The 12210-nt window shown below is 29.2% G+C and overlaps 3 non-coding genes across 3 annotated transcripts; all 3 read right to left on the bottom strand.

Moving 5' to 3' along the window:
- Positions 1-6418: 6418 nt before the first annotated feature.
- On the bottom strand, positions 6419-6490 carry TRNAH-GUG. The gene has a single exon. It is a non-coding gene; the product is annotated as a tRNA-His (tRNA).
- A 2675-nt stretch (positions 6491-9165) lies between these two features.
- On the bottom strand, positions 9166-9236 carry TRNAH-GUG. The gene has a single exon. It is a non-coding gene; the product is annotated as a tRNA-His (tRNA).
- Positions 9237-11909: 2673 nt separating this feature from the next.
- Positions 11910-11981, bottom strand: TRNAH-GUG. Its single transcript has one exon. It is a non-coding gene; the product is annotated as a tRNA-His (tRNA).
- Between the last annotated feature and the right edge of the window lie 229 nt (positions 11982-12210).

Raw genomic sequence — 12210 nt, 5'->3', positions numbered from 1 at the left:
CCCAGGTCTTCACGGCCATAATGTGGAATTCTTACCACTAAACTACAGCCACAAAGTCATCAAAGTGAAAGATAAAATCTTAACTATACATAAATATATCTTCAAGATAATTATAGTTTCAGTTAACGCTGAGTTTAGTCCTTGACTATCACTCATTTTTAATTTTATTCTTTGACTTTTAATACTACTAAACTTAGTTTTGGAGTATTGAATCCTTTTCAATTGTAATCCACGGTAAGCTTCCTTCCAATTAACATTGAGTATGAAATTAGAGTTGCAATAATAAAGAAATTAACATTGAGGGTGAAATTAGATCAACTAGAATAAGGCAATTAGGATATTGTTTCCACATGTTAAAATCCCTATTAACATTGAGGGTGATATATTACGGTGGCTAGAAAAAAAAAATTAGAGCTTTGTTTTTCATGTGTGCGAAACAATTGGCGCAATAGTCATTATTTTCTAAATTTACCTTGCCCTTGTTAATGAGTGTTAGTTAGAAAACAAAATCAAGAATTAATTATTTAGTTTTATTGAGTTTCAAATTTTCAACTTATTATTGGAATTGTTACATATTAATAAAGGTGGGCATTTCAGGATATGATTCGTTTTTATCAGTTTCGGTTTTGTTATTTCGTATAACAAAGGATAATACTGAATATTGTAAGAATAACTCAAATTAGAGATAATTGTTAGTCAAAGAACAATTGAGGCAAACAACAAAAGTGCAAAGTTGTGTACAAGACATAAAGAAATCATATTTATTAAGAGAGATACATAATAGTAGCCGAAGAACAACAAGTGACTTGAATTAACATCTTTATTGTAGTTGTTTTTTTTATTATCAAAAAAACTAATATTACATCAATCAAAATTATTGAGTGTGGCTGCTAGGATTCGAGCCCAGGTCTTCACGGCCATAACGTGGAATTCTTACCACTAAACTACAGCCACAAAGTCATCAAAGTGAAAGATAAAATCTTAACTATACATAAATATATCTTCAAGATAATTATAATTTCAGTTAACGCTGAGTTTAGTCCTTTGACTATCACTCATTTTTAATTTTATTCTTTGACTTTTAAAACTACTAAACTTAGTTTTGGAGTATTGAATCCTTTTCAATTGTAATCCACGGTAAGCTTCCTTCCAATTAACATTGAGTATGAAATTAGAGTTGCAATAATAAAGAAATTAACATTGAGGGTGAAATTAGATCAACTAGAATAAGGCAATTAGGATATTGTTTCCCACATGTTAAAATCCCTATTAACATTGAGGGTGATATATTACGGTGGCTAGAAAAAAGAAAATTAGAGCTTTGTTTTTCATGTGTGCGAAACAATTGGCGCAATAGTCATTATTTTCTAAATTTACCCTTGCCCTTGTTAATGAGTGTTAGTTAGAAAACAAAATCAAGAATTAATTCTTTAGTTTTATTGAGTTTCAAATTTTCAACTTATTATTGGAATTGTTACATATTAATAAAGGTGGGCATTTCAGGATATGATTCGGTTTTTATCAGTTTCGGTTTTGTTATTTCGTATAACAAAGGATAATACTGAATATTGAATAATACTGAATATTGTAAGAATAACTCAAATTAGAGATAATTGTTAGTCAAAGAACAATTGAGGCAAACAACAAAAGTGCAAAGTTGAGAACAAGACATAAAAAATCATATTTATTAAGAGAGATACATAATAGTAGCCGAAGAACAACAAGTGACTTGAATTAACATCTTTATTGTAGTTGTTGTTGTAGTTTTTATTATCAAAAAAACTAATAATACATCAATCAAAATTGTTCAGTGTGACTGCTGGGATTCGAGCCCAGGTCTCCACGGCCACAACGTGGAATTCTTACCACTAAACTACAGGCCACAAGGTCATCGAAGTGAAAGATAAAATCTTAAATTATACATAAATTTATTTTCAAGATAATTATAGTTTCAGTTAACGCTGAGTTTAGTCCTCTGACTAGCACTCATTTTTAATTTTATTCTTTGACTTTTAAAACTACTAAACTTAGTTTTGGAGTATTCAATCCTTTTCAATTGTAATCCCCGGTAAGCTTCCTTCCTATTAACATTGAGTATGAAATTAGAGTTGCAATAATAAAGAAATTAACATTGAGGGTGAAATTAGATCAACTAGAATAAGGAAATTATGATAATGTTTCCCACGTGTTAAAATCCTTATTAACATTGAGGGTGATATTACGGTGGCTAGAAAAAAGAAAATTAGAGCTTTGTTTTTCATGTGTGCGAAACAATTGGCGCAATAAGTCATTATTTTCTAAATTTACCCTTGCCCCTTGTTAATGAGTGTTAGTTAGAAAACAAAATCAAGAATTAATTATTTAGTTTTATTGAGATTCAAATTTTCAACTTATTATTGGAATTGTTACATATTAATAAAGGTGGGCATTTCAGGATATGATTCGTTTTTTATCAGTTCGGTTTTGTTATTTCGTATAACAAAGGATAATACTGAATATTGTAAGAATAACTCAAATTAGAGATAATTGTTAGTCAAAGAACAATTGAGGCAAACAACAAAAGTGCAAAGTTGTGTACAAGACATAAAGAAATCATATTTATTAAGAAAGAAACATAATAGTAGCCGAAGAACAACAAGTGACTTGAATTAACATCTTTATTGTAGTTGTTGTTTTTATTATCAAAAAACTAATATTACATCAATCGAAAATATTTAGTGTGGCTACTAGGATTCGAGCCCAAGTCTTCACGGCCTAAATGTGGAATTCTTACCACTAAACTACAGCCACAAAGTCATCAAAGTGAAAGATAAAATCTTAACTATACATAAATATATCTTCAAGATAATTATAATTTCAGTTAACGCTGAGTTTAGTCCTTTGACTATCACTCATTTTTAATTTTATTCTTTCACTTTTAATACTACTAAACTTAGTTTTGGAGTATTGAATCCTTTTCAATTGTAATCCACGGTAAGCTTCCTTCCTATTAACATTGAGTATGAAATTAGAGTTGCAATAATAAAGAAATTAACATTGAGGGTGAAATTAGATCAACTAGAATAAGGCAATTAGGATATTGTTTCCCACATGTTAAAATCCCTATTAACATTGAGGGTGATATTACGGTGGCTAGAAAAAAGAAAATTAGAGCTTTGTTTTTCATGTGTGCGAAACAATTGGCGCAATAGTCATTATTTTCTAAATTTACCCTTGCCCTTGTTAATGAGTGTTAGTTAGAAAACAAAATCAAGAATTAATTCTTTAGTTTTATTGAGTTTCAAATTTTCAACTTATTACTGGAATTGTTACATGTTAATAAAGGTGGGCATTTCAGGATATGATTCGGTTTTTTATCAGTTTCGGTTTTGTTATTTCGTATAACAAAGGATAATACTGAATATTGTAAGAATAATACTGAATATTGTAAGAATAACTCAAATTAGAGATAATTGTTAGTCAAAGAACAATTGAGGCAAACAACAAAAGTGCAAAGTTGAGAACAAGACATAAAAAATCATATTTATTAAGAGAGATACATAATAGTAGCCGAAGAACAACAAGTGACTTGAATTAACATCTTTATTGTAGTTGTTGTTGTAGTTTTTATTATAAAAAAAACTAATAATACATCAATCAAAATTGTTCAGTGTGGCTGCTGGGATTCGAGCCCAGGTCTCCACGGCCACAACGTGGAATTCTTACCACTAAAACTACAGCCACAAGGTCGTCGAAGTGAAAGATAAAATCTTAATTATACATAAATATATTTTCAAGATAATTATAGTTTCAGTTAACGCTAAGTTTAGTCCCCTGACTATCACTCATTTTTAATTTTATTCTTTGACTTTTAAAACTACTAAACTTAGTTTTGGATTATTGAATCCTTTTCAATTGTAATCCCCGGTAAGCTTCCTTCCTATTAACATTGAGTATGAAATTAGAGTTGCAATAATAAAGAAATTAACATTGAGGGTGAAATTAGATCAACTAGAATAAGGAAATTATGATAATGTTTCCCACGTGTTAAAATCCCTATTAACATTGAGGGTGATATTACGATGGCTAGAAAAAAGAAAATTAGAGCTTTGTTTTTAATGTGTGCGAAATAATTGGCGCAATAGTCATTATTTTCTAAATTTACCCTTGCCCTTGTTAATGAGTGTTAGTTAGAAAACAAAATCAAGAAGTAATTATTTAGTTTTATTGAGTTTCAAATTTTCAACTTATTATTGGAATTGTTACATATTAATAAAGGTGGGCATTTCAGGATATGATTCGGTTTTTATCAGTTTCGGTTTTGTTATTTCGTATAACAAAGGATAATACTGAATATTGTAAGAATAACTCAAATTAGAGATAATTGTTAGTCAAAGAACAATTGAGGCAAACAACAAAAGTGCAAAGTTGTGTACAAGACATAAAGAAATCATATTTATTAAGAAAGATACATAATAGTAGCCGAAGAACAACAAGTGACTTGAATTAACATCTTTATTGTAGTTGTTGTTTTTATTATCAAAAAAACTAATATTACATTAATCAAAATTATTTAGTGTGGCTGCTAGGATTCGAGCCCAAGTCTTCACGGCTAAAATGTGGAATTCTTACCACTAAACTACAGCCACAAAGTCATCAAAGTGAAAGATAAAATCTTAACTATACATAAATATATCTTCAAGATAATTATAATTTCAGTTAACGCTGAGTTTAGTCCTTTGACTATCACTCATTTTAATTTTATTCTTTGACTTTTAATACAACTAAACTTAGTTTTGGAGTATTGAATCCTTTTCAATTGTAATCCACGGTAAGCTTCCTTCCTATTAACATTGAGTATGAAATTAGAGTTGCAATAATAAAGAAATTAACATTGAGGGTGAAATTAGATCAACTAGAATAAGGCAATTAGGATATTGTTTCCCACATGTTAAAATCCCTATTAACATTGAGGGTGATATTACGGTGGCTAGAAAAAAGAAAATTAGAGCTTTGTTTTTCATGTGTGCGAAACAATTGGCGCAATAGTCATTATTTTCTAAATTTACCCTTGCCCTTGTTAATGAGTGTTAGTTAGAAAACAAAATCAAGAATTAATTATTTAGTTTTATTGAGTTTCAAATTTTCAACTTATTATTGGAATTGTTACATGTTAATAAAGGTGGGCATTTCAGGATATGATTCGGTTTTTATCAGTTTCGGTTTTGTTATTTCGTATAACAAAGGATAATACTGAATATTGTAAGAATAATACTGAATATTGTAAGAATAACTCAAATTAGAGATAATTGTTAGTCAAAGAACAATTGAGGCAAACAACAAAAGTGCAACGTTGAGAACAAGACATACAAAAATCATATTTATTAAGAGAGATACATAATAGTAGGCCGAAGAACAACAAGTGACTTGAATTAACATCTTTATTGTAGTTGTTGTTGTTTTTATTATCAAAAAAACTAATAATACATCAATCAAAATTGTTCAGTGTGGCTGCTAGAATTCGAGCCCAGGTCTCCAAGGCCACAATGTGGAATTCTTACCACTAAACTACAGCCACAAGGTCATCGAAGTGAAAGATAAAATCTTAATTATACATAAATATATTTTCAAGATAATTATAGTTTCAGTTAACGCTGAGTTTAGTCCTCTGACTATCACTCATTTTTAATTTTATTCTTTGACTTTTAAAACTACTATACTTAGTTTTGGAGTATTGAATCCTTTTCAATTGTAATCCACGGTAAGCTTCCTTCCTATTAACATTGAGTATGAAATTAGAGTTGCAATAATAAAGAAATTAACATTGAGGGTGAAATTAGATCAACTAGAATAAGGAAATTAGGATATTGTTTCCCACGTGTTAAAATCCCTATTAACGTTGTGGATGATATTACGATGGCTAGAAAAAAGAAAATTAGAGCTTTGTTTTTAATGTGTGCGAAACAATTGGCGCAATAGTCATTATTTTCTAAATTTACCCTTGCCCTTGTTAATGAGTGTTAGTTAGAAAACCAAATCAAGAATTAATTATTTAGTTTTATTGAGTTTCAAATTTTCAACTTATTATTGGAATTGTTACATATTAATAAAGGTGGGCATTTCAGGATATGATTCGGTTTTTATCAGTTTCGGTTTTGTTATTTCGTATAACAAAGGATAATACTGAATATTGTAAGAATAATACTGAATATTGTAAGAATAACTCAAATTAGAGATAATTGTTAGTCAAAGAACAATTGAGGCAAACAACAAAAGTGCAAAGTTGAGAACAAGACATAAAAAAATCATATTTATTAAGAGAGATACATAATAGTAGCCGAAGAACAACAAGTGACTTGAATTAACATCTTTATTGTAGTTGTTGTTGTAGTTTTTATTATAAAAAAAAACTAATAATACATCAATCAAAATTGTTCAGTGTGGCTGCTGGGATTCGAGCCCAGGTCTCCACGGCCACAACGTGGAATTCTTACCACTAAACTACAGCCACAAGGTCGTCGAAGTGAAAGATAAAATCTTAATTATACATAAATATATTTTCAAGATAATTATAGTTTCAGTTAACGCTAAGTTTAGTCCCCTGACTATCACTCATTTTTAATTTTATTCTTTGACTTTTAAAACTACTAAACTTAGTTTTGGATTATTGAATCCTTTTCAATTGTAATCCCCGGTAAGCTTCCTTCCTATTAACATTGAGTATGAAATTAGAGTTGCAATAATAAAGAAATTAACATTGAGGGTGAAATTAGATCAACTAGAATAAGGAAATTATGATAATGTTTCCCACGTGTTAAAATCCCTATTAACATTGAGGGTGATATTACGATGGCTAGAAAAAAGAAAATTAGAGCTTTGTTTTTAATGTGTGCGAAATAATTGGCGCAATAGTCATTATTTTCTAAATTTACCCTTGCCCTTGTTAATGAGTGTTAGTTAGAAAACAAAATCAAGAAGTAATTATTTAGTTTTATTGAGTTTCAAATTTTCAACTTATTATTGGAATTGTTACATATTAATAAAGGTGGGCATTTCAGGATATGATTCGGTTTTTATCAGTTTCGGTTTTGTTATTTCGTATAACAAAGGATAATACTGAATATTGTAAGAATAACTCAAATTAGAGATAATTGTTAGTCAAAGAACAATTGAGGCAAACAACAAAAGTGCAAAGTTGTGTACAAGACATAAAGAAATCATATTTATTAAGAAAGATACATAATAGTAGCCGAAGAACAACAAGTGACTTGAATTAACATCTTTATTGTAGTTGTTGTTTTTATTATCAAAAAAAACTAATATTACATTAATCAAAATTATTTAGTGTGGCTGCTAGGATTCGAGCCCAAGTCTTCACGGCTAAAATGTGGAATTCTTACCACTAAACTACAGCCACAAAGTCATTAAAGTGAAAGATAAAATCTTAACTATACATAAATATATCTTCAAGATAATTATAATTTCAGTTAACGCTGAGTTTAGTCCTTTGACTATCACTCATTTTAATTTTATTCTTTGACTTTTAATACAACTAAACTTAGTTTTGGAGTATTGAATCCTTTTCAATTGTAATCCACGGTAAGCTTCCTTCCTATTAACATTGAGTATGAAATTAGAGTTGCAATAATAAAGAAATTAACATTGAGGGTGAAATTAGATCAACTAGAATAAGGCAATTAGGATATTGTTTCCCACATGTTAAAATCCCTATTAACATTGAGGGTGATATTACGGTGGCTAGAAAAAAGAAAATTAGTGCTTTGTTTTTCATGTGTGCGAAACAATTGGCGCAATAGTCATTATTTTCTAAATTTACCCTTGCCCTTGTTAATGAGTGTTAGTTAGAAAACAAAATCAAGAATTAATTATTTAGTTTTATTGAGTTTCAAATTTTCAACTTATTATTGGAATTGTTACATGTTAATAAAGGTGGGCATTTCAGGATATGATTCGGTTTTTATCAGTTTCGGTTTTGTTATTTCGTATAACAAAGGATAATACTGAATATTGTAAGAATAACTCAAATTAGAGATAATTGTTAGTCAAAGAACAATTGAGGCAAACAACAAAAGTGCAACGTTGAGAACAAGACATACAAAAATCATATTTATTAAGAGAGATACATAATAGTAGCCGAAGAACAACAAGTGACTTGAATTAACATCTTTATTGTAGTTGTTGTTGTTTTTATTATCAAAAAAAACTAATAATACATCAATCAAAATTGTTCAGTGTGGCTGCTAGAATTCGAGCCCAGGTCTCCAAGGCCACAATGTGGAATTCTTACCACTAAACTACAGCCACAAGGTCATCGAAGTGAAAGATAAAATCTTAATTATACATAAATATATTTTCAAGATAATTATAGTTTCAGTTAACGCTGAGTTTAGTCCTTTGACTATCACTCATTTTTAATTTTATTCTTTGACTTTTAAAACTACTATACTTAGTTTTGGAGTATTGAATCCTTTTCAATTGTAATCCACGGTAAGCTTCCTTCCTATTAACATTGAGTATGAAATTAGAGTTGCAATAATAAAGAAATTAACATTGAGGGTGAAATTAGATCAACTAGAATAAGGAAATTAGGATATTGTTTCCCACGTGTTAAAATCCCTATTAACGTTGTGGATGATATTACGATGGCTAGAAAAAAGAAAATTAGAGCTTTGTTTTTAATGTGTGCGAAACAATTGGCGCAATAGTCATTATTTTCTAAATTTACCCTTGCCCTTGTTAATGAGTGTTAGTTAGAAAACCAAATCAAGAATTAATTATTTAGTTTTATTGAGTTTCAAATTTTCAACTTATTATTGGAATTGTTAACATATTAATAAAGGTGGGCATTTCAGGATATGATTCGGTTTTTATCAGTTTCGGTTTTGTTATTTCGTATAACAAAGGATAATACTGAATATTGTAAGAATAATACTGAATATTGTAAGAATAACTCAAATTAGAGATAATTGTTAGTCAAAGAACAATTGAGGCAAACAACAAAAGTGCAAAGTTGAGAACAAGACATAAAAAAATCATATTTATTAAGAGAGATACATAATAGTAGCCGAAGAACAACAAGTGACTTGAATTAACATCTTTATTGTAGTTGTTGTTGTAGTTTTTATTATAAAAAAAACTAATAATACATCAATCAAAATTGTTCAGTGTGGCTGCTGGGATTCGAGCCCAGGTCTCCACGGCCACAACGTGGAATTCTTACACTAAACTACAGCCACAAGGTCGTCGAAGTGAAAGATAAAATCTTAATTATACATAAATATATTTTCAAGATAATTATAGTTTCAGTTAACGCTAAGTTTAGTCCCCTGACTATCACTCATTTTTAATTTTATTCTTTGACTTTTAAAACTACTAAACTTAGTTTTGGATTATTGAATCCTTTTCAATTGTAATCCCCGGTAAGCTTCCTTCCTATTAACATTGAGTATGAAATTAGAGTTGCAATAATAAAGAAATTAACATTGAGGGTGAAATTAGATCAACTAGAATAAGGAAATTATGATAATGTTTCCCACGTGTTAAAATCCCTATTAACATTGAGGGTGATATTACGATGGCTAGAAAAAAGAAAATTAGAGCTTTGTTTTTAATGTGTGCGAAATAATTGGCGGCAATAGTCATTATTTTCTAAATTTACCCTTGCCCTTGTTAATGAGTGTTAGTTAGAAAACAAAATCAAGAAGTAATTATTTAGTTTTATTGAGTTTCAAATTTTCAACTTATTATTGGAATTGTTACATATTAATAAAGGTGGGCATTTCAGGATATGATTCGGTTTTTATCAGTTTCGGTTTTGTTATTTCGTATAACAAAGGATAATACTGAATATTGTAAGAATAACTCAAATTAGAGATAATTGTTAGTCAAAGAACAATTGAGGCAAACAACAAAAGTGCAAAGTTGTGTACAAGACATAAAGAAATCATATTTATTAAGAAAGATACATAATAGTAGCCGAAGAACAACAAGTGACTTGAATTAACATCTTTATTGTAGTTGTTGTTTTTATTATCAAAAAAACTAATATTACATTAATCAAAATTATTTAGTGTGGCTGCTAGGATTCGAGCCCAAGTCTTCACGGCTAAAATGTGGAATTCTTACCACTAAACTACAGCCACAAAGTCATTAAAGTGAAAGATAAAATCTTAACTATACATAAATATATCTTCAAGATAATTATAATTTCAGTTAACGCTGAGTTTAGTCCTTTGACTATCACTCATTTTAATTTTATTCTTTGACTTTTAATACAACTAAACTTAGTTTTGGAGTATTGAATCCTTTTCAATTGTAATCCACGGTAAGCTTCCTTCCTATTAACATTGAGTATGAAATTAGAGTTGCAATAATAAAGAAATTAACATTGAGGGTGAAATTAGATCAACTAGAATAAGGCAATTAGGATATTGTTTCCCACATGTTAAAATCCCTATTAACATTGAGGGTGATATTACGGTGGCTAGAAAAAAAGAAAATTAGTGCTTTGTTTTTCATGTGTGCGAAACAATTGGCGCAATAGTCATTATTTTCTAAATTTACCCTTGCCCTTGTTAATGAGTGTTAGTTAGAAAACAAAATCAAGAATTAATTATTTAGTTTTATTGAGTTCAAATTTTCAACTTATTATTGGAATTGTTACATGTTAATAAAGGTGGGCATTTCAGGATATGATTCGGTTTTATCAGTTTCGGTTTTGTTATTTCGTATAACAAAGGATAATACTGAATATTGTAAGAATAACTCAAATTAGAGATAATTGTTAGTCAAAGAACAATTGAGGCAAACAACAAAAGTGCAACGTTGAGAACAAGACATACAAAAATCATATTTATTAAGAGAGATACATAATAGTAGCCGAAGAAACAACAAGTGACTTGAATTAACATCTTTATTGTAGTTGTTGTGTTTTTATTATCAAAAAAACTAATAATACATCAATCAAAATTGTTTCAGTGTGGCTGCTAGAATTCGAGCCCAGGTCTCCAAGGCCACAATGTGGAATTCTTACCACTAAACTACAGCCACAAGGTCATCGAAGTGAAAGATAAAATCTTAATTATACATAAATATATTTTCAAGATAATTATAGTTTCAGTTAACGCTGAGTTTAGTCTTTGACTATCACTCATTTTTAATTTTATTCTTTGACTTTTAAAACTACTATACTTAGTTTTGGAGTATTGAATCCTTTTCAATTGTAATCCACGGTAAGCTTCCTTCCTATTAACATTGAGTAATGAAATTAGAGTTGCAATAATAAAGAAATTAACATTGAGGGTGAAATTAGATCAACTAGAATAAGGAAATTAGGATATTGTTTCCCACGTGTTAAAATCCCTATTAACGTTGTGGATGATATTACGATGGCTAGAAAAAAGAAAATTAGAGCTTTGTTTTTAATGTGTGCGAAACAATTGGCGCAATAGTCATTATTTTCTAAATTTACCCTTGCCCTTGTTAATGAGTGTTAGTTAGAAAACCAAATCAAGAATTAATTATTTAGTTTTATTGAGTTTCAAATTTTCAACTTATTATTGGAATTGTTACATATTAATAAAGGTGGGCATTTCAGGATATGATTCGGTTTTTATCAGTTTCGGTTTTGTTTATTTCGTATAACAAAGGATAATACTGAATATTGTAAGAATAATACTGAATATTGTAAGAATAACTCAAATTAGAGATAATTGTTAGTCAAAGAACAATTGAGGCAAACAACAAAAGTGCAAAGTTGAGAACAAGACATAAAAAAATCATATTTATTAAGAGAGATACATAATAGTAGCCGAAGAACAACAAGTGACTTGAATTAACATCTTTATTGTAGTTGTTGTTGTGTTTTTATTATCAAAAAAACTAATAATACATCAATCAAAATTGTTCAGTGTGGCTGCTGGGATTCGAGCCCAGGTCTCCACGGCCACAACGTGGAATTCTTACCACTAAACTACAGCCACAAGGTCATCGAAGTGAAAGATAAAATCTTAATTATACATAAATATATCTTCAAGATAATTATAGTTTCAGTTAACGCTGAGTTTAGTCCCTCTGACTATCACTCATTTTTAATTTTATTCTTTGACTTTTAAAACTACTAAACTTAGTTTTGGAGTATTGAATCCTTTTCAATTGTAATCCACGGTAAGCTTCCTTCCTATTAACATTGAGTATGAAATTAGAGTTGCA

This window comes from Ipomoea nil, unplaced genomic scaffold, assembly GCF_001879475.1.
Source record: "Ipomoea nil cultivar Tokyo-kokei standard unplaced genomic scaffold, Asagao_1.1 scaffold2613, whole genome shotgun sequence".
Classification (NCBI taxonomy): domain Eukaryota; kingdom Viridiplantae; phylum Streptophyta; class Magnoliopsida; order Solanales; family Convolvulaceae; genus Ipomoea; species Ipomoea nil.
The sequence above is the reverse complement of the archived record's forward strand: the minus strand, read 5'-3'. Positions and strand labels throughout refer to the sequence as shown.